At 43.2% G+C, this 26978-nt stretch overlaps 1 gene segment (V, D, J or C); it reads right to left on the reverse strand.

Moving 5' to 3' along the window:
- Positions 1-26978, reverse strand: part of LOC148815865 (Ig kappa chain V region Mem5-like) — a 364398-nt gene that overhangs the window by 99182 nt on the left and 238238 nt on the right.

Here is a 26978-nt window from a genome sequence, read left to right on the forward strand (position 1 = left end):
GTCAAAGAAAAATGTTAATAGGTTTTTACCAAACTGGCATTTGAAAAACGATGCGTTATAATCATGCAAGGTCTTTATTGAACCAAGAATGCCTTCATAATAAAGTATGATTACTTGGAAATTAAAATGGGATAGATCTGTTTCCAGGGTGGTTTTCCAAGTATTATTATAATGTAATTATAATGACTCATGTTAGTTTGAAGTGGGAATAAATAAAAAGATACAGTAAATACTTTCACTTCACCAATGGTTTATTTAGCAGAACTTCACTGTAATCTGTAGCGGCAATGCTTATTAATAAAACAGAATTAAGTGTTGCTGTTCCTTTCCGAGTGAGGCCTCTCTCTCATCTCTGTGGTGTAGGCCACAGAAAGCCCATTCATATATGTGTACTGATTTAGGAATGTCACCTTTCTCATAAGGAACAGTCCCAGGATGGGATGCGTCCAACTAGTCATGATGTGCCTAATTAGTCATAATGGACGGCCATTACTGGTGTGTCGTTGTCTAAGTGAGGGTCTAATTCCAACTGTTTATTAGAGGTCATGGTTACTCATTCCTAAAGTTGACCTAATGAACTAATCAGGAATCTGCAGGATGTGAAAACTCATGGCCAATCACCAACCTCCAGTTAAAAGGCGATGCACAGAGCTCAGAGCCTGGTCCTCTGTCCATTCTCACGCTCAACTCAAACTCAACCACATAACTGCCAGTGCTGAGTGCTGGGACTTAAACGTGTGTTCCAAGAGCCAAGCCAGGGGGAACCCCGTACGTAAAGAGAATTCTGTCTGCGGTCAGCTTGTAGGAAAGACTTTGTGAACCGCTGGCAGCAACCGTGGATGCCTGCCTGGTCAACGGAGCATACAGCTGGAGTTTTGTCGACATCTGAATACCTTTATTCAGAAGTAGCTGCTACACCACAAGCAAACTGAGTTTCTTCCCCCAAAAAAGTGACTTGCTTAGACCACGCAAAGTCACCCTCTGTGCACAGAGACTTTTTCCTAGATCAGCCCAGACTATAACTAGAGCTCCTTGGAGAGCAACACTGTCTAGCATGCCACTGCAACAGAATCTCTCCCTCCTCCTTCTGACGATTCTGGACCAGAACTGGGTGGCACCAGGCCAGAAGATCGCCGCTTGGACATCGCTCTGTCAGCGGTTCCTTCATTGTTCGTGATGGGAGATCTAAATTCATAGAACTGGATGAGTATAAAAAATATTCTACATTGCCAATCAAGAATTCAACTGATATCTCAACACAGGTTGATATCAGTTTAATATTCATGAGTAATGTATTTACTTATGAGTATCAAATGTAGAAATGCATAGTTCTGTTTTGCATCTCTTCATGGTTAAAATATCTTGTATTCAGGCAGACTGTTATATGTTTTTATATGCATGATTTTCTGTATTAATAAATGTATAAAAAATTATGTGTATCTGAACCCGTGTGTGTGTGTCGCTGATTGTTCTGACAATTTTGATTCCCTAATAGCCAAAAAGAATCAACGTGTAATTTACTGTGTCAATAAACTGTCTTAGTAAATTCACAAAACTCCTACAAATCAATTGCCATTTCATTGTAAGTCTTTTTAGGAATTTGTGTGCACATATTACTGTATGTATAACATTACAGTCAGTTTATGCTTATTTATGTTTTAAGCACTGAGCTACAATAAAATATCCTAAAAATAAAGAGAAAAGGTGTAAAGAGATCTAACTTAATGTAAATTCTCTGCAATTTAATGCATGATAGATCAGATTCTACTCATATGACAGTATAGAAAAGACCTACTGAACTATTTTATTGTTTCATGACCAGTTTCTAAGAATTACTGTCCACTTGATAGTCTGTTGTTAAAATTGGTTTGTGCACATTGTGAATGAGAACTTCTGAATGAGACCTGATGGTTAGAATGGTTGCTTGAACCTCCAGGTAATCATGTACTGTATGTGCACAATGTACTATATTCTACAAGAGCTGCAGATGTTACCTGGTGGGTCCTGTTGAGCTACGATGTGTCCTAGATGTCATTGGAACACTTAGGGAAAGTATAAAACAGGTCTTGTGATCTAGTGATAATCACCATAGCAATCCTTAAATGATTGAGCCCCCTGAAAGCATGACCTGGTTATGATAGTTAACACAATGCTTATAAACCCAAACTCACTAAAATAGATGAGTTTAATATGAATTTAAAAAATCAAATAAAAGACCTATGGAAGGAATTGAGGTTGAATAGTTGAAGGATTAGAAAAGTGAAGGTTATTATGATATAGAACAGTAGTTCTCAAATGTTTTGGACCAAGTACCACCCCTGATCAAACCAAAGCATCCAAGTACCACCTACAAGTCATCTTCTCATAGGAACACCAGGAATCTATGGAATAGCAATATTGACCCAACTGATTATCATTTTTTGGCTGATAAATATGCCAACACGCAGAATGTATTGATACCACATCCCCAGTAATGCTCCTCAGGCCTAACAAGCACTGTTGGTCCACCTTAGGAAGCATCAGACACAGAAACGGTAACAACATCCTTCTTTCTGTTCACTCAGTCTCTGGTGCCGTGGGTCGGTGAAAGGGCGATGCGCGGATCCAGCGATCTCATCCTGTAACTCAGATAGCACAGTCAGTCATTAGTGGCACTTGATATGGTCCCTCCCAGCAGGATTGCAACGTTTGGCAGGGTATCTCTTCTTCACCTACACCCACTCGCCAGGTATCCGGTCGTGTCTCCCCTCTACTGGAGGTCCCCAATCGTCCAGCACCTGTTCACGAGCCCTGTGCACTGCTTCAATTAACAAACCTACAATACTGTAATAGAGAGTTAGTAAATTCAACAGTCCGTTAGCTAATCTTGGCCTCCAGGGAATTTCTTTGGCTGCCCGTGATGATCTCAAATGGGCTCGGTCTCACAGTTCCGTTTGCTCCAGCCCGCAAACTGCACAGGACCGCACGTAGAACATCTACCCACGGTGTTCCTTCGGTTGATATTTCCTAAGTTGGTCTTATAGACTGTGGGTGATGGGGGCAATGTAACTTCCACCTCACCCCAATGAGGCGATTACAACCTGGCACACCTTCCCAGTGTAGTATGCCCCTAGATCAGTATCCAAGGGGCAGGGCAGACTGTACCACGGGATCCTCTATGTCATACACCTGGGTAAACGCCAGCCCACACCCCATCATCATACAACCCCACATTCTTTACACATTTTTTCTAACCACTCTTAAACATCTATAAAAGGCCTCAACCTGAATTCTCCTCTCTGACAAACTCAGCTTTTCCCATATTTTTCTCCTTCTTTTCCGTCAACTTACACTTTTCCGATATATAAACAGACCCTTACACTACTTTCTCAGACCAGCAGTTAGCACAAATGTTCGGTCTCTTTAAGAGTTACTTTGTCATGTGAGGTAACAGCTCATACAGTAGGGGGATGCTTTCACTTTGGAAATCCTGTGCATTCCTGCACTCATTCAGCTAAGGCGTCTGTTACCTCCAGATCTAAATGCCTCTCAGGGTCTTTAGAGAGGACTTACACAGCACTGTTCACAGGCAAGGAACGAGACCTCAAAAACCCGCTTTCCTTGATCAGTAATTCACCATCCCCAGAACACCAGCATCACTGCTTTTGCCCCGGGGTGGACTTAAGCACTGAGCTCAATCAGGGCGATTCTCGGATCTCTGTGTCCTTTAAATCCTGCTACTTAGTGCTTTGCTCTTTCATTATGAGGGAAATGTAATTGTTAGTGTCGTGCCTGTGTATATGTTCACAAACAAGGAAAACACCAAAAACATACATATATCATCTTCTACTTCTCTCCTGTTCCCTTTAAAACAAAAAACCACGCCACACCAATCCATGCACCATCAAGACGTAGCTAATCTCAGGACCCCTGAGCGCAATTAAGGTCAAACCGGTCCTGGATTATACGTGCATTTAAAGCACCACTCCAGCTTCAGAACACCTGGGTACACAAGGCCCACACCGATCCTGAGCCTCAGAACTCCGGGTGCAATTAAGGCCCACACCAGTCCTGAATTACGTGCATTTAATGCACCACTCAGCTTCAGAAACCCGGGCGCAATTAAGGCCCACACTGATCCTGAGCCTCAGAACTCTGGGCGCAGTTAAGGCCCACACCAGTCCTGAACTTTGCGGTAAAGGTCCAAAACCCGTTCAAAAACTCCACGCGCAATTAAGGCATACACCAGTTTCGAATGCCTGTACACAATACCGTGAATCACCGCCTGCCAGACCAAATTCTGGGCTTAAAGCAAACCACCCATTACATGTGTCTTCCCCGGGCCAGAGGAATTCAGGAACTCACGTTAACTTCGTCATCTCGGGCGATTCTCGCAGGGAGCAGAGATTTCCCAATCGGTCAGACGAGAGAGTCTGGACTTTTTTTTAAAACCTCTTAGCAATGTGAGCGCTGACCGTCTCTCCTGCCGATGGGAAGTTCTGCACCTTCTGGAGCATCTGCCGACTACGCCAAAATTGTTGTAACAGAAAGAATAAGGTTCTGGATCCCGAGATGAAGTTAAACAGATGAATTTATTGCATCCAAGGAACAATAAAGCCGAACTTTTGTTTCCTGCAAGGAACAACAAAACCGAAGTATTGTTCAAAGTGCCGGTACAAACAGTCCTTCCTTGCTGCTCTGATTCGTCATTCGTTATTAAAGTAAAGGGGGGAGGTCACGTGTTTGACCAGTTTACAGCTTTTTGGCCAAATGGTCAGGGATTAGTCTCCAGGGGTTCCGTAGTTCTCCTAGCTCGCATCTGGAATCCTTATCAGTTAACCCCCTTCCTGCCATAAACTCCAGCCTTAGAAGTCTAATCTTCATGCAGAAAGAACTTAAAATTAACCCCGTCTTCACATCTTACTTCAGAGCGAAACACAGACGCTCGGTGTATTTTTCTCAAATTAATCTAGAACAGTTCTTAAATATTTTTCTATTATCTATCACGCTTTCCTGTTCTCACAAAATTGCCAGTGTCGTAGTACGCATTTCTATGCTTTCGCATTGTTCCAAAATCACACACATTCTCCTAACTCCCTATTTGCTGGAGATAACTTTTTTTAAAAACAATTGTCCTCTTTCGTTCGTAGCACGCATTCCTATACAGTGGTGTAGAATTACATAGTAGCACTTGTGTCCATTCAAGCATTAGTGTGCGCTGTATCGTAGTACCTAGGCTGCGTATTCGACACAAACTAATTTTATTAAAACAGAAAATATGAAAACCCATCACAATTTTTCAGCACACACAACAAAGATCCAGGGTCATATGGCATACCGTCTGGCGGCACTCCGCGTACCACAACTGGTACGCGTACCACAGTTTGAGAAACACTGATATAGAACACCTAAGCAAATATTAATTTGCAGTGAAAGGCATGATAGTAACATAATTACATGATATGGAACATATTTTATGCCATCACTTCCTACAATTGAACCCAAGTAAAAGGAAAATGTCAAGTAATTATTCCATTATAAAATACACAAATAAAGGCAGCTTGGTGTGTTCCTGTGGCTTCTATTCTGTAAAACAGGAAGTAGACATCAACAGCTCTTTCACGTCCTCTGGTCCTTGCTTCCAATATTTAGTTTCTTCCTTTGGAAGCCTCAAACAAAGACTTTTCAAATTGTGTCTGCCAGGGTCCTAGATGATGAATTCAAATCTGACATTTAAATATCCAGGCTTCAGAATTTTTTTTTTGCTTTCTTCACGAGATCTTGAAAAATACTCTCTACAAGTTAAAACTCACAGCTTCTCACTTCAAACGGCATTTGGACACCAGTAGCCAACAGAACTGCTGTTCTACAAGTGTCTAGAACTCTGCTGGAAGAATGCAACACTATTCTTCCCTGAGAAATCCCACGTGTGGTGTGTCGTTGATTGTGGTGGAAAACCCTGTCTCGGGCATCCAGAATTCCCCATAAGTGTTCGATTATTTTGAGATCTGGACTGGCCATGGTATGGTATGGTTAAACTATTAAATTGGGGCATTGTCATCCTGGAAGATGTTACTCCGTAGGATAGAAATACTTCACCACAGGATGAATGTGATCACTCAGAAAGGCTTTGTATTTATTGGCATTTAATTTGCCAAGAGGTTGAGTGGCCATAAAATATGCCAAGAAAATTCACTCCACACCAAACAGGAGAGCCACCAGAACCCATCTCCCTGGGAAATAGGCACTTCAGCCTGTTGGCTTTCTTTTGGTGTGTGCCACAGTTTTACTCATCTGCTTGTTGAGAACAGGATGAAGGATGACTTTTTTCACTGCTTAGTGTTCTTTGCACTTCTTTACTTGCCAAACTGAATTTATAGGTGTAATAGGATGTTTAAATTATATACTGCAAACTAACCATATTATCCCCCTCTGTTTAGTTGTTAACTGACTATACTTGATGAAACTGCCTGCTCACTCCTTAGAACAGTGGTTCTCAACCTTTTATTCAACTGGGCTGCAATCATGGCTAAAAGCAAGTCTCGCAGGGCCGCATATATTAATTACTACTAGGCCTACTGTAGCGGCGAGGCTTATTAATAAGAAAGAATTAAGTGTTCTGAGCTTTCCCAAATTAGGCCCCATCTCTCTGTTCATCTCTGTGGTGCAGCCACAGAGAAACTATTCATGCAGGCTGATTTAAGGTTCCTTTGATAAGGTTTCCTAGGACAGCTCCCAAAGGGGGATGCACTTAGCTAAGCCTGGCTATCATGATCAATGGTCATCCATTGGCGCCTATCTGTCTAGGGAGTGCCAGAGGGACATCTGGACTGCATTCCTAAGTGTCAGGAGTAAGTGACTCATATCTCACCTTGATCAACCAATCAGGGACTGGTAGGGCCGAGTAACCCACATGGGACTCTGATGCCCATGGAACTTTCAGCCAATCAACGAGCTGAAGTTCCTCCAGGTAAAAACAGGCAACACAGAGAGATTCAGTGGGATTCAGTGGATTCAGTGGAGAATTCTGTGGACTTTTCTAAAGGGAATTCAAAGGAGAATTTTAGGGCAGGATGGCCCAGGAGCAGAAGGCTCCCAAGGGCAGGACATTCTCGCAGCGCACCTCCTGACCATCCTGAGACTCAGCCCGGACAACCACGGAACGGCCAGTGTGTCCGAGTGCCAGAACTTTCCTTTGTTCTAAGAGTCTAGAGCGGAGGTTGCCAGAGAGTAACCAGAGGATCCACCCGAGGTTAGCACCAGCAGCAAGCCTCGTGAACAGGTCGGAACTGTGGACAGCTGAATCACTATTCAGAACTAGCTCTTCATCAGGAACGAACCGGTCCTCTTCCTGACTTGCTCGGACCCACAGTCATCTTTTCTCCTGTGCACAAACTTTGCTAACTAGCCGGTCAGTGAGCATCAGCAGCGCACCGTCGCAAGCCGCACAGCACAGCCTGGCACCGAGCCAGAGAGCGCGGATTGGACAGCAACAAGCCTGCAACTGTTTCTTTGTGCCCGCAGGAGATCTGAATCCCCAGAGATTGGATGAGTATTCAACTTCACTGCATTACTGCTCGAGAATTCAATTGTTATCCCAACCAGTTGATATCAATTTAATTCCTAAGAGTTATGTACTTGTTTTGAGTATCTAATGTAGAAGTTATAACCAAGTGCATTTACGAAACGGTCTTAATGAATGATATACTGAACGTATGTCCTCTTGATATATGTAACTCTTTGTAACTGACTGAATATATACCTTTTGTATTCTGATAACCCTCTCGATAAGATCTGTTAGGTTTATATGCATATTCTATGTATTAATAAATGTATCCTCGTGTATTAGTACCTGTGTTTGTGCGTTGTTTGAGTTATGTCACATGGTTGGATCTAAAGCCATCAAAAGAATCAACTTTGTGATTTACTGCTACAATTAATAATTGTACCAGTAAATGCCCAAACCCTACAGAACTGGTGCCTTCAGAGAGCACACTACATTACATTTTGGCTATGGCAACATTACACTACCTTAGATAGATAGATACTTTATTGATCCCGTGAGGGAAATTGCAGTGCAACAGCAGCTTAACACACACAACACAGCCACAGTGTAACGAATTATATAATAATAGTACAATACATACAATACAATACAAGAGTTACTCACAGTCCGGACGCACAAGAACAAACTAGAACAGAACAGTACACAGAAAATCGTATCACACTCATATCACACATATGAATATAAATATAGATGTAACTATAGATATAAATATAAATGTATTGCACAGGTCCCTGGCATATATTGCACAGAAAGTGGTTGTAAACGGGAAAAAGAAAAAAGAAAAAGAAAGAGAACAGATGTAGCAGTAGATGTGTAGATGCGTTTAGTCCAGAAACAGGTCACTGTCGATGTTGCCTCTGCCAAGACGCAAGGTGGATGCGTTGTACAGTCTTATGGCAGACGGCAAGAATGACCTCCTGTAGCGCTCCCTGTCGCACCGTGGATGAATCAGTCTATTGCTGAACGTGCTCTTCATTCCTGCCAGCCTGTCAAAGAGGGGATGGGAGAAGTTGTCCATGATGGCCTCTAGTTTGGACCTCATTCTCCTCTCAGCCACTACCTCCAAGGAGTCCAGGTCAAACCCAATGACAGAGCTTGCTCTCCTGATGAGCTTGTTCAGCCTTTTGGAATCTACTGCTCTAATCCCAGAGCCCCAGCACACCACTGCGTAGAAAATGGCACTCGCTACCACCGACTGATAGAACATGTGTAGCATCTTACTACACACATTGAAGGACCTGAGCCTCCTCAAGAAGTAGAGTCGGCTCTGTCCCTTCTTATAGATGGCCTCGATGTTCTTAGACCATTCCAGTCTATCGTCGATGTGCACTCCCAGGTACTTGTACGAGTCCACCATCTCCACGCCACTCCCATGGATGTAGACAGGAGTAGGTTTGACCTTTTTCCTCCTGAAATCTACCACCAGTTCCTTTGTCTTCGTCACATTCAGTTCCAAGTGGTTCACCCCACACCACTCCACAAAGCTGCTGACCAGTCCTCTGTACTCCACCTCCTGCTCACCCTTGATACATCCCACAATTGCAGAGTCATCTGAGAACTTCTGCAGGTGGCATGACTTTGAGTTGTACTTAAAGTCCGAAGTATAGAGGGTGAAGAGGAATGGAGAAAGAACTGTCCCTTGAGGTGCCCCTGTGTTACTCACTACCTGTTCAGACACACAGTTCTGAAGTCTCACAGACTGTGGTCTGCCTGTCAGGTAGTCAGTGATCCACGAGGTCGTGGAGGCATCGACTTGCATCTCCTCCAGCTTCCTCCTTAGAAGTAAGGGCTGGATGGTATTGAAGGCACTGGAGAAGTCGAAAAACATGATCCTTACAGTGTTGCCAGCCCTGTCCAGGTGTGAGTAGGCCCTTTGCAGCATGTAGATGATCGCATCCTCCACACCAACACTGGGCTGGTAGGCAAACTGTAGGGTGTCCAGTGATGAGCTGACCAGGGGTCTCAGGTGGGATAAGACCAGCCTCTCCAGTGTCTTCATGATGTGAGAAGTCAGTGCAACTGGTCTGTAGTCGTTGAGGACAGAGGGGCGCCCTTTCTTTGGTACCGGGACCAGGCATGATGTCTTCCAGAGCACCGGGACTCTTTCCAAGCGCAGGCTCAGGTTGAACAGTCGCTGGAGCACTCCGCTCAGCTGATCAGCACAGGCCCTCAGAACTCTGGGGCAGATGTTATCTGGTCCTGTGGCCTTACCCTCGTGCAGCCTCTTCAGCTCCTTCTTCACCTGGTCAGCTGTGATGGTCAGCCTGGCCTGGGGGATGGTGCTCATACTGCTTTCAGTGCTGCAGGTGTTAATGGCGGAGGTGTTGGAGAGTGGCAGCTGTGGGGGATGGGTGGGTGAGTAGCCGTCGGGGGTTGTGGCTGTAGGCGGCCATGTTTGTGGGGGGATGGAGGAGGTATTGGGCAGTCGCAGCTGTGAAGGGTTAGGGAGCGTGTGGCAGTGGGGGGATGGGTGTTGCGCCACAGAGGACCCAGAATCAAACCTGTTAAAGAACTGGTTCAACTCGTTGGCCATCTCCAGGTTCCCTTCTGTTGCACCCCCAGCCTGTTTGAAGCCAGTGATCTCTCTCATGCTGCTCCATACATCTCTCACCCTATTCCTTTGCAGCTTGTCCTCTATCTTCTTTCTGTATGCGTCCTTGCTCTCTCTTAACTTCTGCTTTAGCTCCCTCTGTACACGCTTGACCTCTTCCTTATCTCCCCTCCTAAAGGCTCTCTTCTTGTCATTCAGAAGAGCCTTCAGGTCGCTGGTGATCCAGGGTTTGTTATTGGAAAAGCAGTGTACGTCTTTGGTGGGGATGGTGTTATCTACGCAGAAGTTAATATAGTCAGTGACACAGTCCACCATACTGTCTATGTCGTCCCCATGTGGTTCGCACAGCACATCCCAGTCGGTGGCCTCCAAAGCACCACGTAGATCCTCCATAGCCTCCTGAGACCATCTCCTCACAGTCCTCATGGTCACAGGTTGGCGCTGGACAATAGGCGTGTACAGTGGTGTAAGCAAGACAAGGTTGTGATCTGATCTGCCAGGGGGGGGAAGGGCTGTGGAACTATATGCATCCTTAGCATTGGCATATAATAAGTCCAGTGTTTTGTTTTCTCTGGTCGGGCACTTAACAAACTGGTGGAAAGTAGGTAGAGTGGTGGAAATAGATACGTGGTTATCTGTGTCTATAATAGCTATTAAAATATTATATAATAATATATAGTATTAATAGTAATATGTAATATTATATATATTAATAATAATAATAATAGTAATTGTAATATATAATAGTAATTATATTAGCAGTAATATATAATATTATAAAAGCTATTAACCATGTGTATGTACTGCATATACGTATAAGCAAAGTGTTTCTTAAGTTGTACAGCTGATAAAGGACTTCCATCCAAAACGTCCTGTTTCTCAAGAAACCTGGTGTACTACACCATAACTTTTCCAACCTCTCTCTCTCTATACAGTTTATCACATCACTGAATGGTTTTGCCATGTTCCATTTTGAACTTGGCTAGCGTCACCGCCTGGGATGCTTTTAAAGTACAGTAGCTCGCATGATTCTCTGCTCGACAATAGCAGTCTTTTGAGATTACTTACTGTATCTTGAGAGACCTATCACTTGAATCAGATGAGTATTGCTTGTCAAAATTCAACCTATTTTTTATTAATTACTTTTTTATTGAACGAATCGACTGCAAACAAATGTCATTTATCAAAAAGGGTCGGGAGGTACGGGCCGCACTTTTGTGTGTGGCGGGGCGCAGGTTGAGAACCACTGTGGTATAAGGAGAGGCACCAACTCAAAGTAAGATGAAGCGACTTCCCCATTTTTGAACTAGAAACAGAGGAAAACAAAATAGCATTTCTCTCAGCAGTGTTCTCAGTCACAGAGAGGCAACAGTCTTTGAGGGCCTGTTACAGAGGTAAAGGGGTCTTTGCACCTTTCAAGGTGCCTGGTGGTGCAGTCAGTCAGCTGCAAAGCTAACATTTGCAGTAGAGGTTCCTACATTTAGGGCTCATCGTCCTTGACATATTCATATTAAAATTGTTTGAGTTAAAATAAATAAAATTTGCATTCTTGTTTTTTTTAAATATCGTTAGAGGCTGAGGTAGATAACAATGATGGTGTCTAAGAATCTAGATAAAGTGTGTAACACCTGGCAGTGTAAACATTTCCAGCTTCAGATCAGGGGGGGTGTTTCCTGAGAAGTAGGGAGTCCAGATCCTGTGATCAAAGCAGTCATAAAGCTTATCTTGGTTTACCTTCATTAAGTTCTGAGTAAATGATTAAGTGCCAATCAAAAGTCCAGAAAGACACCATGTGAGTTCAGATCAAGAGCCAGGTTTAGTAGCAGCTTGAGGTTTTCTGGCTGGTCTGGATGTAGGCCTACTTGTAAATACAGTAACTTGTGTTTCACATGTTTATGATGTGTGTAGTGTACAGTTTGTATTGGCATTGTTAATATTTGTTTAAGCCAGTGTGCCTGAATTTTTACTGTTTTCATCAAAACTGTGCCAGAGAACACATAATTCATGTGCCACCAATTATACCAACCACTTCAAGGTTGATTCTTGAAGAAATCCTTACAAGCTGGGGGTTATGATTATTTTTTTTACTAGTTGATGTATTTGCTCACTCAGTTCCTATTATTCACCATTTTTGAACCTCCGCCACTTGTATCAATACTCTAGTTTCATGTCAGGACACCCAGGGAGCATGTTGCTCTGCAGGGTTAAAATGCTTCAGGGGGAATGCAGTGTTAGAGAAAAAAATCTCATTAAAAGACATGAAACACAGCTGGTGCTACAAGGGTTTGTTTGGGTCTCAGCAAGATGGGCTCACTAGCTTGTATCTTCTTTGATAATTTAATCCAAGCAGTCAAGAGAAGCATAAGCTCCATTTCGAAACTCAATGTATAGGAAAAGTTTTTCAAGCTGCAAAGAAAATCTATGAAGAATATTTTTAGAACTTTTTTTGCCACCAGACGGCAGACTCTCCCAGAGTGAAGTCTCTGAAGTCAGAGATGTCCTATTCAATGTCTCTCTCTCCAGCCCCACACACAAACTACTGGATTTGAGGAGGGACCCAATCACCCATGTCACTGAACATTAAGGAGAATTTAATTAAATTGTTATAATGGCAGCTTACATTTTGAGCTCTAATCCTTCAGTCCTGCTGTGTCTGAGCACAAAGAGCCAAGCGGTACTTTAACCAGACTCTCCACTTCATTCTAGCTGTGTTGAGTGGAATAAGGGCTCAGCTGGTTGTGTCTCATCCTCTGCTTATTATAAAGCTGCTCTCTGTCTAGTCCTGCTGTTCTGGGAGTGTTCATGCTGAACTGCTCATCTTGCTCTGTCACAACACACAGCACCAAGCCTGTTTCCAGCACTGACTGGCTACAAGTGCTGCTGAACCCAGGAAGACAATTTGAATAGAAGAGTCACTTTGCATTGGCAGCACATGCTTCAGTACACTGATAACCACTGCTCTCTCAGCTCAGGCCTTTTCTGTCTGTGACAGGATTTGCATACAGGAAAGAACTTTGCATACCTGTGCCGCCTCACTGCTCCAAACACTTTAAGACTCACAGTGTGGATCAGTCACTGTTCAGCCCTTTCAGAGTCACTGACACACAGGACAATGATGCCACTGATTCTACTGCTGGGGACATTGGGGCTCTTTGCTCAAGGTATGGGTTCTAAAGGGTATTTTATCCAAATAAATTGTAGGATTTTAATATCTTTTAAAATTGTTTTTATTTAATACTAATACCGTGTTTTAGGACAGAAATAAAATTATATCCATCTCTTGTACTTTAACATATGCTGTGACTAGTTGTGTGCAACTAGTTACAACATAATGTATGTTCAAATATATAACTTTTCTTATTTTATTTTTTTGCAGAGTTAAATGGTCAGATAGTTCTGACTCAGTCTCCAGCTCAATCTGTTTCACCAGGAAACTCTGTCACCATCACCTGTAAAGCCAGCAGCCCTGTGAGCTCCATCTCACTTTTTGTTGTTACATATTATGCTCTGTCTTGGTACCTACAAAAACTTGGTGAAGCTCCAAAACTCCTGATCTATGGAGGAGATAACCGTCAGACTGGGATCCCAGAGCGTTTCAGTGGCAGTGGATCTGGGACTGACTTCACTCTGACCATCACAGGAGTCCAGGCTGAAGATGCAGGAGATTATTACTGTCAGAGTTACCATGATGGTGATGTGTTCACACAGTGCTACACACCCGTACAAAAACCTCCCTCAGGAGGACTGCACAGCTGCAGCTGGGACCTACTGCAGGAGCTCAGGGTGAAGACAGAAACAGTATTTCATCACACTTCCTTCACAATAAAATCAGCTAATCTCTGGGTTTTCTAAAATAAACCCAGAGAGCAGTGTGAGTGCTATGATCCTGTCTGAGTGTTTCTAATATAAACCCAGAGAGCAGTGTGAGTGCTATGATCCTGTCTGAATGTTTCTAATAGAAACCCAGAGAGCAGCGTGACTGCTGTGATCCTGTCTGCGTGTTTCTAATATAAACCCAGAGAGCAGTGTGAGAGCTGTGGTCCAGAGTGTTTCTAATATAAACCCAGAGAGCTGTGCGAGTGCTGTGATCCTGTCTGAGTGTTTCTAATAGAAACCCAGAGAGCAGTGTGAGTGCTGGAGTCCTATCTGAGTGTTTCTAATATAATCCCAGAGAGCACTGTGAGTGCTGTGGTCCTGTCAGAGTGTTTCTAATATAAACCCAGAGAACAGTGTGAGTGCTGTGGTCCTGTCAGAGTGTTTCTAATATAAACCCTGAGAACAGTGAGTTCTGTGATCCAAACTCCTGTTTGAGTGTTTCTAATATAAACCATCCATTTTCTGACCACTTTGTCCAGTACAGCGGTACAAAGCATTCTGATCAAACCAAGCCTTTGAATTGTTAGGAGTTAACACACAGTTAACATCTTGGGAATTGAATCCAGGGCCCCAGTGCTGCCAGGCAACAATGTCATGAGTCAGAAAATCATTCCTACAGTTTTACTCACACTGCTCTTAGAATGACTCATGAGTCACAGCTCTCTAACACTGAAGTCTCATCCCCAGTTTGTCATGTTTCACTGTGCTGATATTGAGTTTTGTCCCCTTCATTTACAAGAGAGTTCAATACCACACTGTAGCTTCTAATGTTTTATATTTTATATAAGACTTTTATAACACTCTATATTAAGATTATACCTCCTGCTACTACTAAAACACATCTGCACTTCTTTAGAAGAAGCTAAAGAATTCACTGCAGTTTTATCAGCTCAGGAACACAGGGATGTCTGGGTCTGGCTGTTAGTACAATGTACTAGTTGTCTCCCCTATCTTCTCAAGGGCGCTGTGGAATTGACTAGTTCTACCAGTCAGGCTGGTTATGTCACGCCCTCTGCTCCCATTCTAATTGCTGGATATCACCTTCTTGACATCTGTGCCTGTGAGCGGGCTGTGGCCTGGCTTTCCTCGGGTTGTCTTCTGCTGATATCGGTGTTAGTTTGGTGAGCCTTTTTGCCGTTCCTCCATTCTTATTGCTGGATATCACTCCGGTCATCCGTGCCTGTGAGTGGGCTGCGGCCTGGCTTTCCTCAGGTTGTCCACTCCGATATCAGTGATAGAATGTGAACATGCCTATTGCCCAGTCTGCGGTATTTTTCCCGGGTTTTTGTTTTTTTATTCTTTATTGCTTGGTGTTTTGATTTTTCACTTCCTGGTTTCCCCTTCTCTCTGGTCCCCCGGTCCCATGTGTCTTGGAACTTTTGGTTCCTACATATTTTTTGTGGTTTGTTTCCCTGGTCTCCAAGGTTTATCTTTGTTGTGGTTTGTGTTTGTGTACCTGTCTTTTTTGTTTTAAGCCTCCAGAGCTCTATTCGAGCCCCCCTTCCTCTACCCAATAAAGATTTCTACCCTGGAGGAGGGGGCAGCTCTCAGCAGTGGACTTCCCGGAGGTTTTCTTTCAGTTTAATTAGGTTTTTCCTCCCCCCAGTGCTGTGCAGCTCATTTATTCGTTGGGTGTCAGGAGCCGCCCATGAGGTGGGGGGGGGGGGGTACTGTCACGCCCTCTGCAGCCAGAGGTCGCTCCTACTCTGTCCTGTCCCTAGTTTCCTGTGCTCCTCTGTCCTTCCGGTATCTCTCTCTCTGGGGCTATATATTTCCAGGTCACTCATTCACCTTCGCTCAGCATTGACGTTCGGATGTCCTGAAACCCGCCTAGCACCAGGTCACCCCACGTCCGCTACCTGAGGGCATAGGTTTCTATGCGGCATTTCCTGAACTGCTGAGCCTGGGCTAAGCCCTGTCTCACCGCTACGGATAGGGTCTTTTTCGCTCTCCTGCCATTCCACGGTTCGTCCCTCTTCGACATCCGTGACAGATTACTGTGGAAACACAGTCAGATGGGAAGCTGGCTTCCCCTGTGGATAACCATGTCTTGCTGAACTTCAGTCTTTAAAAACAGTCTGCACACAGTTTGTTTTCCAGAGACTGGCTGTAAGGTGTATAGGTGGGAGAAATTTGTTTGTTCCGGCTATATCTTATTTCTGAATATATTCGGACATTTAACATGTCCAAGAAAGAGTCCAACTGTCTTATTTAGAAATATAACGCAACAATAACAGTTGGATCATGAACACAAGATTTCCTCTGTTGCAAAAATAATATATTGGACAGAATTCTGTTATCTCAGCTGGTGATTGGCTGAGATGCTATCAGGTTAGGTATCTGGTATCCACCTTACAGATCTCCCATTAGTGGATCTGCCTTTGGGTGAGGAACAGTGACCTTGGACCTTATGATCATGTCCAGATGACTCTCTGCTAGACATCCAGCCACCAGTGGCAAACATCCATCATGGAGAGTACTGGGTCACCACTGTCCTGCGAAAGACAAAATCATCTCCCTCACATCCCCACACATAAAGAGCACCAGGTCATTCTGTTGCTGAGATCACAGCATGAGAGCCATATAGAGCCATATGGAGGTAAAGACAGAACTTTTTAATTAGTTCAATATTTAACATGCTGTAATACAGTTTAAAAATAATCAAATTCAAACAGTATACAGCTTACATTCTATAATTGGAAAAAGATTGTCCCTCAGCATTGACTGGGACTTCAAACGGCTTGCGGCTTGTCTACCATTTTCTAGTTACATGGATCTGACAGGTTCAAAACAGAATGAAATAGCAATGATTACATTATCATGCATATTATGCATTATTATAATACAAGTAATAGGTTTATTCCATGCTGAAAAAAAGAAGAAAGAAAACACAACGTTTCAGCTTTCGGCCGAAACGTTGTGTTTTCTTTCTTCTTTTTTTCAGCATGGAATAAACCTATTACTTGTTCTTTTGCAGCTTAAACATGCTGACGCAGCTACCCACCTGAATTATTATAATACTTTGAGCATACCTCTATTTTGAGATCACTTATCCCACTTCTTTTCTGTGCTTCAGAAACATTACGATTACAATCTGGGTGAAGGGAATTCTTAAAGGGCACAACAGCAGCAGTGGTGGTCTGGCTGGCATTTAAAAGGGAATTGAAACCAAAAAAGCAAGATGGGCCACTATAGTCCTCGTTTGTAATCTCTCTTGTGTCTCTGAGCAGCTTGTACTGTGTTTGATCATTTTATCAAGACAAGCATAAGATCCATTTTGAAAAACAATATAAAGGAATTATTTTTCGGGTGGCATATTCACACGAAAACAATTTGTCGAGAGGACCCTCAAGTATTTTTTTTCATTTACAATAAAATCTCTTCGGTGCCACCAGAGGGCACACTCTCCAAGACTCTCTCTCTGAAGTCACAGATGTTCTATTCAACTCTCCAGCCCCCCCACACAGAGCCAAGTGCTGCTTTAACCAGACTCTCCACACTCCACTCCATTCCAGCTGTGTTGAGTGAAATAAGGGCTCAGCTGGTTGTGTCTCATCCTCTGCTTCTTATAAAGCTGCTCTCTGTCTAGTCCTGCTGTCCTGGGAGTGTTCATGCTAAACTGCTCATCTTGCTCTGTCACAACACACAGCACCAAGCCTATGTTTCCAGCACTGACTGGCTACAAGTGCTGCTGAACCCAGGATGACAATTTGCATAGAAGAGATACTTTGCATTGGCAGCACATGCTTCAGTGCTCTGGGAGTGTTTATAGCCCCGTGAGTTTAACACTTCATCACTGACAGCTGCCCTTCATCGCAGCAAAACCCACAGCAACAATGACTTTCATCACCATTTTCATCTGGACACTCTTAATCTCTGCTCAGGGTATAATTTAATACTTGGCTGGATGCTGACTTAAAAATGTTTTTCTTTATTTGGTGACAAAGTGTATGGCTTTTCGTATATTATGTAAAGAAGCCTTACAGAAAAGTGTAAAATAGCTTAAAGAAATTAAAGCATTCGAGTTATTAAATTCCTGCACTTACCTGCACTTTTTTTTTGTTTTCAGTCTCCAGTGGACAGGTTACTGTAACTCAGACTCAAGCAGTGAAATCTGTTCTACCTGGACAGACAGTCACTGTGAGCTGTAAGACCAGTCCTGCAGTGTTTAATAACAACTTCCTAGCCTGGTATCAACAGAAAGCTGGAGAAGCTCCTAAACTCCTGATCTATTATGCAACTACCCGTCAGACTGGGATCCCAGAGCATTTCAGTGGCAGTGGACCTGGGACTGACTTCACTCTGACCATCACAGGAGTCCAGGCTGAAGATGCAGCAGATTATTATTGTCAGAGTTTCCACATCATCGACAGTATAGCTCCATTCACATAGTGTTACGCAGCCGTACAAAAACCTCCCTCAGCAGGACTGCACAGCTACTGCACTGCTGCAGCTTGGACCTACTGCAGGTGCACTTAAAAAACTTTATTTTAAAATAAAAAAAATATAATATTTACTACTATAAGGGATCTTTTAACACAGTTACAGTATTGAAAGAACTGGGATTCTTTTATTTCATCATTCTGACTGTGAGGCTGGAGAGAAATTCTAATCTGCCATCTCTGATATTCAAGGTGTTTAATTTTCCTGCTCACGAGAAGTGTGTTCCCTGGTGTCAACAAAAAAATCCATCCATCCATTTTCTAACCACTATTTCCAGTACTTTATAAAGCACTTTTCTAAACACATTCCAATAATGTGTTTTGGCTTCAGTAGAACAAGGTTTACTCTTCCCATAATTCCCAGAAATAACTTTGTAAATTTGTCTACATTTATGGACAGGAAAGTGATCCCATGTGGTTTTCTCATTTAGCACTTGGATTCAGGTCTTGTGCTCCTTGTTCCTGTCCTCTAGTCTTATTGGCTTCTGCTTTCCTCCCAGTCTCTCTTTACTCTCCCTCCAGTTCTCTCTTTATCCTTTCTGCTCAGAGAGACAAAGGCTCAGCAGGGAAGCTCACAGCTCTTCTCTCTCAGGACTTTATTCCCTGCAGCTGCTGTTGCCCCAGGAGGTAACTGACTAGTGTCCTGCCACCCCGAGCTTCTCCTACATTATAATGTAGGTGAACCATGTATTCCAGTTCCAAGTGCACTGATAGTTTTGTAAATTCATTGAGAATGTTTTGTTATTTTCTATGCATTTTAACACAGAGATGTTCATTCACAGGGCTCTCATTTAGAAAACTCTTAGAGACACAATAGTTTCAGTGCAGACATTTACCCAGAAACATTATACAGTATGTTATGTACAGAATCACCCAGTCACTGTATAAAGTAGGCCTACTGAATGATATATCAATGCAAAGTACACATCCAATTCAAACAACAAAGGTATCGTCTACTTCTCAAATCATGCTTAGTACATTGCTAGTTACTATAGTACTGTAGAGATTTGCCCTAGGGACTGAACCAGCAGTACTGCCACTCTGACCCCTTCTGCTCCACCCCTCTTCCCTCTCCTTCCCTAGAAAAAGAGGGCTGGGCATTTTGTGACTTTATTTATTAGTTGTGGCTCAAGCTAAAAAAGTATATAATTCATAACACCTTCTGTGACAAAAAAAACTTATGTTTTCAACATTTAAACCAACTTTTCTTTTGATAAATTTGGGGTTTTACGATTAGGGAGTTAACCCCAGTGTCCTGGTCAAATGCCTCCCTGGCCTCCTAATAAAACTGGCTCCATCACTCTCCATCACTCTGAGAGCTAGTGTGTGGGGAGCCTACTGGCACACTCCGGCTGCTGGTGCTTCATCTAGGTGGGGCTTCACACTGGATAAACCAAGTCAGTTTATGCATGAGCTTTGCTTTTTTCATGTACAGCACTTTATCGTTGATCATACCTATTGAGTTGGAAATGGTGTTATGTCATTTGCGTCACGCCCCCGGAGGTCTCATTGCCCTCAATCAACTCCTTCACATTCCAGTGGAGTCTCTAAATAAATAATCAGACACACCCTCTCCCACCTGTCTATTCAACCAGCCTGACACTCCACTCCTTGCTCAGTATTAGGGTTTTCCTATCCAGAGCTACATCGTTCCTGTGCTTCTCTGCAAGACTCCTAGTTTTACTGATTGTTATGCGGCTTGTTTACTGACTACTGTACGTCTCTTAGTTCATGATTTGATTGTAGTGTATTTTTCGGCCTTTTGACTCTGGCCTGGATTTGTGTCTACAAGAAAATTTACGTTTAGAGGAATTCTGCATAGGGTCCTTAGACACGAGATCATTACAGATGGTGCAGTTTTCAAGAGCTGCTAAGGCTGTTCCTACTAACCCTCCTTACCCTTGAATTGAAATACAATCGCATTGTTTTTTAACTCGATACATCCTTAAATGACAGTGAAACACCTGTGTTAAATGTGTAGATAATGTGGGGTTTGAAATTGAAATACATTCTGAAATTGTAATGTTACATTTGTGTGAACACTTGACAACTTTTATGAACCAATCAAAAATGATCATTTACAGTCTTTCACATGGGTTCTAAATATATGACAAATAACAAATGTAATAGAATATATTTGTGAAACGATCTGCTGTCTGCAATAGCTGATTCCTTCTTTCAAAGAGCTTAAAACCTTCTTGTTTAGAAAGGCCTTTGCTTAACCTTTGCTCCAACTTGTCACCTTTTGGGTTCGTTTAAATATACATCTTAAACACAGTTGAGCGTAACACAAGGAATGTGTTTAACTTAACTTTGTACTTGAAGGATTATTTAGCAGTTTGTTCGTAGGTCAGCCATCTTCGAACTCTTGCCAGCTTACTCTAGGGAGTGTCTCACAATTTCTAGACTAACTAGAACACAAGGGAGTGTGTTCAAACTACCTATCATGACACTACTGTATTCAGTAACCCCATCTACTTTATCCTCTCACTGTGTATTTTCATTGTTTATATCTTGTATATTTTTTATTGTTGTCTTTCTGTAAAGTGCTTTAAGAAGCCACCTTTAAAATAGCTATGTTAAATAATTATTTTTAATCAGATGAAATTAGATGAAATGTGAAGTTATTACTAATGGTAACTGGATGATAAGATGGAAAATAGACATAAATAGAAAGGATTTAATAAAAATATTAGGCATCAAGGTTGATGGGTTGGGGTCAGGTAGTGTAAACTGGGTAGATGTACAGTATGTGCACAAAAGTAATGGTGCATATCGACAGGGTGCCATGGCCATGACAAAACTACCGAACAAACTGCAACAAGAACCCCTTCTGTGCACCATATAAACTATTCGCCTATCCTTATCCTGTTTAAAAGACTCCACTTTACCCACGGGCTTTACTCAGAAAAACAAATAGGCAAAAGCCTTTCCCTTGATCCTAAGGCATTACAGTGTCTACCCTCCTCTGTCCCTGAACAGCAGGAGCTAAGACACAGCCTGTAGCTTATGTACACCTGACTACTAATATAACCTGATAATACATTCTCTGGGATGTGGAATTGGTCATTGGACCCATCACATGAGCTCCAGAGGCATTCCAGTCACACAGGGCACTGAGCAGGCAGTTAAGCCAGGTGTGTCCAATTCTCACTCCCAGGAGAGGCCCTGGACAAAGCCTTGGATTGAGCCACCACAGAGTGGAAAGAGTGTTTATAGCATCAAGAGCAGGAGGTAACTCTTTACACACAGAAGTGTGGGTGTGTGGGACAAGCTGTCATAGCTACAATGTTGAAGGTGATTCTAGTCAAGAAGAGGATGGATGAGCATCTCAGATCATTAAAAAATCACCACTTAATTTGGCTGTCCCATTCAATTTTATGAGAGCAATATGGTTGAGGTGCATTCTAAAAGGGCAAAACAGCAGTTGTCTAATGCTAAACTGCTCATCTTGCTCTGTCATAACACACAGCACCAAACCTGTGTTTCCAGCACTGACTGGCTACAAGTGCTGCTGAACCCAGGAAGACAATTTGCATAGAAGAGACACTTTGCATTGGCAGCACATGCTTCAGTGCTCTGGGAGTGTTTACAGCCCTGTGAGTTTAACATTTCATGACTGAGAGCTGCCCTTCATGGCAACAGAACCCACAGCAACAATGACCTTCATCACCATCTTCCTCTGGACACTCCTCATCTCTGCTCAGAGTACAATTTAGTACATGGCTGGGTGTTGACTTAAACATAATTGTTTGAATTTGTGATAGATCACATACAGTAGCTTTTAGCATATTATGTGAACAAGCTTTACAGAAATAGTGTGTAATAGCTAAAATGCACCCTAGTTTTTAAACTCCTGCATTTCCTGTGTTTTTCTTGTTTTCAGAATCCAGTGGACAGGTTACTGCGACTCATACTCCAGCAGTGAAAGCTTTTCTCACTTGTCAGACAGTCACTATGAGCTGTAAGACCAGTCCTGCTGTACATGGTAATGTATACCTAGCCTGGTACCAACAGAAAGCTGGAAAAGCCCCTAAACTCCTGATCTACGCAGCAAGATCCCAGAGCGTTTCAGCGGCAGTGGATCTGGGACTGACTTCACTCTGACCATCACAGGAGTCCAGGCTGAAGATGCAGGAGATTATTACTGTCAGAGTGAACACTACCTCAGTGGGAAATGGGTGCTCACACAGTGTTACACAGCTGTACAAAAACCTCCCTCAGCAGGACTGCTCACTGACCGTAGTGCTGCAGCAGGGCCCTCCTGCAGGTGCACTTACAATTTATTTTACTAACATAAGAGATCATTTAACACACTCACGATATTCAAAGAACTGTGATTATATTATTTCTCATTTAAACCATTTTGAGTGTGAGGCTGGAGAGAGAGATACTGATCATATCTGACATCTCTCATATTCAAGGGGTTTTAATTTCCTGCTCGTGAAAAGTGCTTTTCTAGTGGCACCAAAAACTTCATCCATTCATTTTCTAACCACTTTACCCAGTACAGGTGCGCAAAGCCCAAGTAAACTTTAATGCCAAACCGTCCCTTTGGGTTGATATGAATTTTTGGTGGTGCACTTGAAATAACAGAGATACAAAAAGATAGATACAAGAAGAGAAAGAAAAATCATAAGTCTTGGTCTCTTCTGCCCACACCATTATATCAGTGCCGTGCTGCAGATTCCTCTAGGGAACTGGAGCTGCCTGCCAAGATCCACCTCCATCTTCCACTCCACTCCTGGTGTGAGGATCTTTGATGTCACCCTCCTCCTGCACTGTCCCACTTTCTGACCTCGCCTGACAAGCTCAACCTGCTGTGCTGCTGCTGGAGGACTATTTCCCTTTGCCTCCTGCTGCTTTGTCTCCAGCACCTCTGCCAGATTCCCGAGGACCTGGGCGTATCGCCACCTGTATCGGCCCAGCGAGAGAGCCATCTTGCAGCCTATCAGAATATGCTGGAGGCTTGTATTTGTCGCACTCTCACAAAATGCAAATAACTGCCGGCACATTCCCACGAACCCTGTCAATCAGACACCAGCCCGATCCAATTCCCAAAATACAACAATGCACAATCTAGTCATCCTATCACGTCTCTCGCTTCTCACCACACCTGCTATTTAAACCTCCTCAACCTTCACTTCAGCGCTTGGTATTAAACAGTTTACTGTTTTCCTGAGCTCTTCCCTTTCGAAACCTTTGCGATCCCTTTCTTCAAGCCTCCTGGATACGACACTGATTGCCAACCCGACTCCGTCTTCATCCCGCCCTACGGATTTGTTTGCAACCTCTCAACGCCTCCCTGGATAATGACACTGCCTGGCTACCTGACTCTGACTTCGCCTTGCCCTACTGGACTTGTTCGCTACCCGACCTGCATAGGGTTCTTCACACCGCTTGTTACAGTATTGAAGGGTACTGCAAAGATGGCAGGCCTCCTCTATCCCGTACCATCAATGGAGGTTCTTGGAGCAAGGCCAAATTTCATAGGCTGCCCAGATCAGGAAGCTGAAGCATGCTTGTGGGACTTTCCACATGTCCCTCCAGCTGATTTTCCAGTTCACCACAGTCTCCCACTTAGTCCTGCTCCCCTGTTGTCCATGTGACACCCTCCATCTCTCCTCTTCTGTCTTTGTCGCTTCCATGACTACCATCTCCTTCTGTTCCTTCTCATTGGCTTAGGACCACAGGCAAAGTGCCTGCCTCCATCTGACTCCTGCTCAACCTGTTTGGACTGAGCCAACCACCTCCTGGTGTTGCAGCCTATTCACTGCCTTCCACACGTCATTGTGTGCCGTACAACTTCTCCCAGTATGCACTTGTGCATTGACACCTCTGTTATCTGGGCGCTGGACTCTCTTTGTTCTATGATTAACAAGCTTTTCTCCTGCTTCTGGCCTAGGCTTAAAGATTTTATCGGAAGCTGGAGAGTGTTCCTCCTAAAGAGTCCTATCTCTAAAAGACACTGTGGGAGGCTTAGCCACTTACGGATGTAAGTGTTGGCCTTTACGTTCTTCTTTTTGACTAGGTTGAGGTGATCTCACTCATCTTCAGTGGCCACATGAACCTCGGGTACAGTGTAAATTAGTAGCACCATACCTTATATTTTCCAGGAAATCGGCTCTGATTGATTTTAGCCAGGCCGTTTGAAAGCTGCTGAAGAACGGCATTTCCCGTCTTTCTGTCTGACATCTCTGCTGTATAATATCTGCCTAGAAAATATTTTAAAAAGACTTAATAATAATTTAAAAAGAACTTTTGATGGAGACATGCTTCTGGTGAAATATTGTGGCCAAAACATGTTGAATGAAACCAAATGCACCGCAGACATTATTCACAGTGAAAACAGAGAGCACAGGAGAGGAATCGGGATTGAAAATTCAAAATCCTGAAAGGGTCTAAGGTTACGAAATATCCTATGTCAAGATCAACACCCGGATCTTGTCTGGATCCCGGGAAAGTAATAGGGGAGGAAAGAGATTTTATAGAATTGAAAACAGGAAGTACTTCTTTACACACTGAAGTGTAGGTGTGTGGCACAAGCTGTCATAGCTGCAGTGTTGAAGGTGATTCTATTCAAGAAGAGGCTGGGCTGGAAGAACACCACTAATCATCAAAAATCACTAATTAGTTTGGCTATCTTTTTTAAGACTGCCATTGATCCATCCAAGCATTTTACTGCAGCAATCTGGGTGAAGTGTGTTCTAAAAGGACACAACAACAGAAATTTCAACCCACAGCCTTCCAATTAGCTAACTGAAAATGAGAGAGCAAGATGGGCCCACTAGCTCCTTGTTTCTTGTATCATTGTATCTCTGAGCAGTTTGTACCTTCTTTGAGCATTTTGTCTAAGCAGACAAGACAAACATGAGCTCCATGTTGAAACACAATGTATAGGAATCATTTTCTGGCTCCATTTTCAGGTGAAAAGACAATCTAGACAATCAGTCCTGCTGTGTCTGAACACACGGAGCCACGTGCTGCTTTAACCAGACTCTCAACACTCCACTCCATTCCAGCTGTGTTGAGTGGAATAAGGGCTCAGCTGGTTGTGTCTCATCCTCTGCTTCTTATTAAAGCTGCTCTCTGTATAGTGCTGCTATCCTGGGAGTCTTCATGATAAAGTGCTCATCTTGTTCTGTCACAGCACACAGCACCAAGCCTGTATTTCCAGCACTGACTGGCTACAAGTGCTGCTGAACACAGGAAGACAATTTGCATAGAAGAGACACTTTGCATTGGCAGCATTACTGTGACTCAGACTCCAGATGTGAAATATTTTCTCACTGGACAAACAGTCACTGTCAGCTGTAAGACCAGTTCGGCAGTGTATACTGCTGGCTCTTATCACTACCTGTCCTGGTACCAACAGAAAGCTGGAGAAGTTCCTAAACTCTATGTAAATCTATGCAGCAACTAACCGTTATACTGGGATCCCAGAGCGTTTCAGTGGCAATGGATCTGAGTCCAGCCTGAAGATGCAGCAGATTATTACTGTCAGAGTTGGCACTACACCAACAGTAAATATCTGTTCACACAGTGTTACACAGCCGTACAAAAACCTCCCTCAGCAGGACTACACAGCGACTGCATGGCTGCACCTGGTACCTCCTGCAGGTTCTGAGGGTGAAGACAAAGACACAGGACACAGTCTGAGGAGGAGCTCAGCTGCTCTCAGACAGTGAGCGTCAATGAAAAGATTAAAACATACTGTATAACACATCACCTCATCACTATCAATACTGATGAAGTACAGGCTAACTGACCACAGCGTGGCCATAGAGATTGGACACAGATAGACCTGCCTGTCCAGAGAGGACAGACAATCCTATTACCTTGAGCAGAGAGAAGCAGAGACAGGGGGCATTTTCTGCTGCATCACAGGAAATACTCGGGGACTCCCTACAATAACTAATTTGATTCCAGATTTCTCACACCTTCCAAAATAAGTCTCAATTTAATATGGGGAGGAAACTCAAAACATTTTGCAGAGCAGTTTATACACTTCTGTCACAGAATGATAAAGAAAACAAGAGTCTAATATAGTAATAATGATATGATATTATATGATATTATATTACTGTATATTATATTATTGATAATGTTTGTACTGCTTCTTCTAATTCATGGTCACCAGGTAGACGGAGCCTATCCCAGCAAGCAACGGGCACAAGGTAGGTACACCCTGGACAGGATGCCAGTCCATCACAGGACACACACAGACAAACACGTTCATACCAGGGCAAATTCTCACATTAATAAATTAATATGTGACATATAATAATAAATTTATCTCACAGCATGTCTCTGGACTGTGGGAAAAAAACGGAGCACCCGGAGGAAACCCATGTGAGCACAGTGAGAACATGCAAACTCCACACAGACAGCACCCCAGATTTCGACTTGAACCCAGGGCCCCAGAGCTGCAATGCAACAAAATGTTAATAACTGCACCATAAAAATAATAATGTTTTTAATTATCGGAAGTATATTACTAATAGTTGCTTTGGCATGACTAATACCCGTAAAGTTCATGGCATTCATGCCAAATGCAGCACTC

This window comes from Atractosteus spatula, chromosome 24 (genome assembly GCF_055471065.1).
Source record: "Atractosteus spatula isolate fAtrSpa1 chromosome 24, fAtrSpa1.hap1, whole genome shotgun sequence".
NCBI classification, from domain to species: Eukaryota; Metazoa; Chordata; class Actinopteri; order Semionotiformes; family Lepisosteidae; genus Atractosteus; species Atractosteus spatula.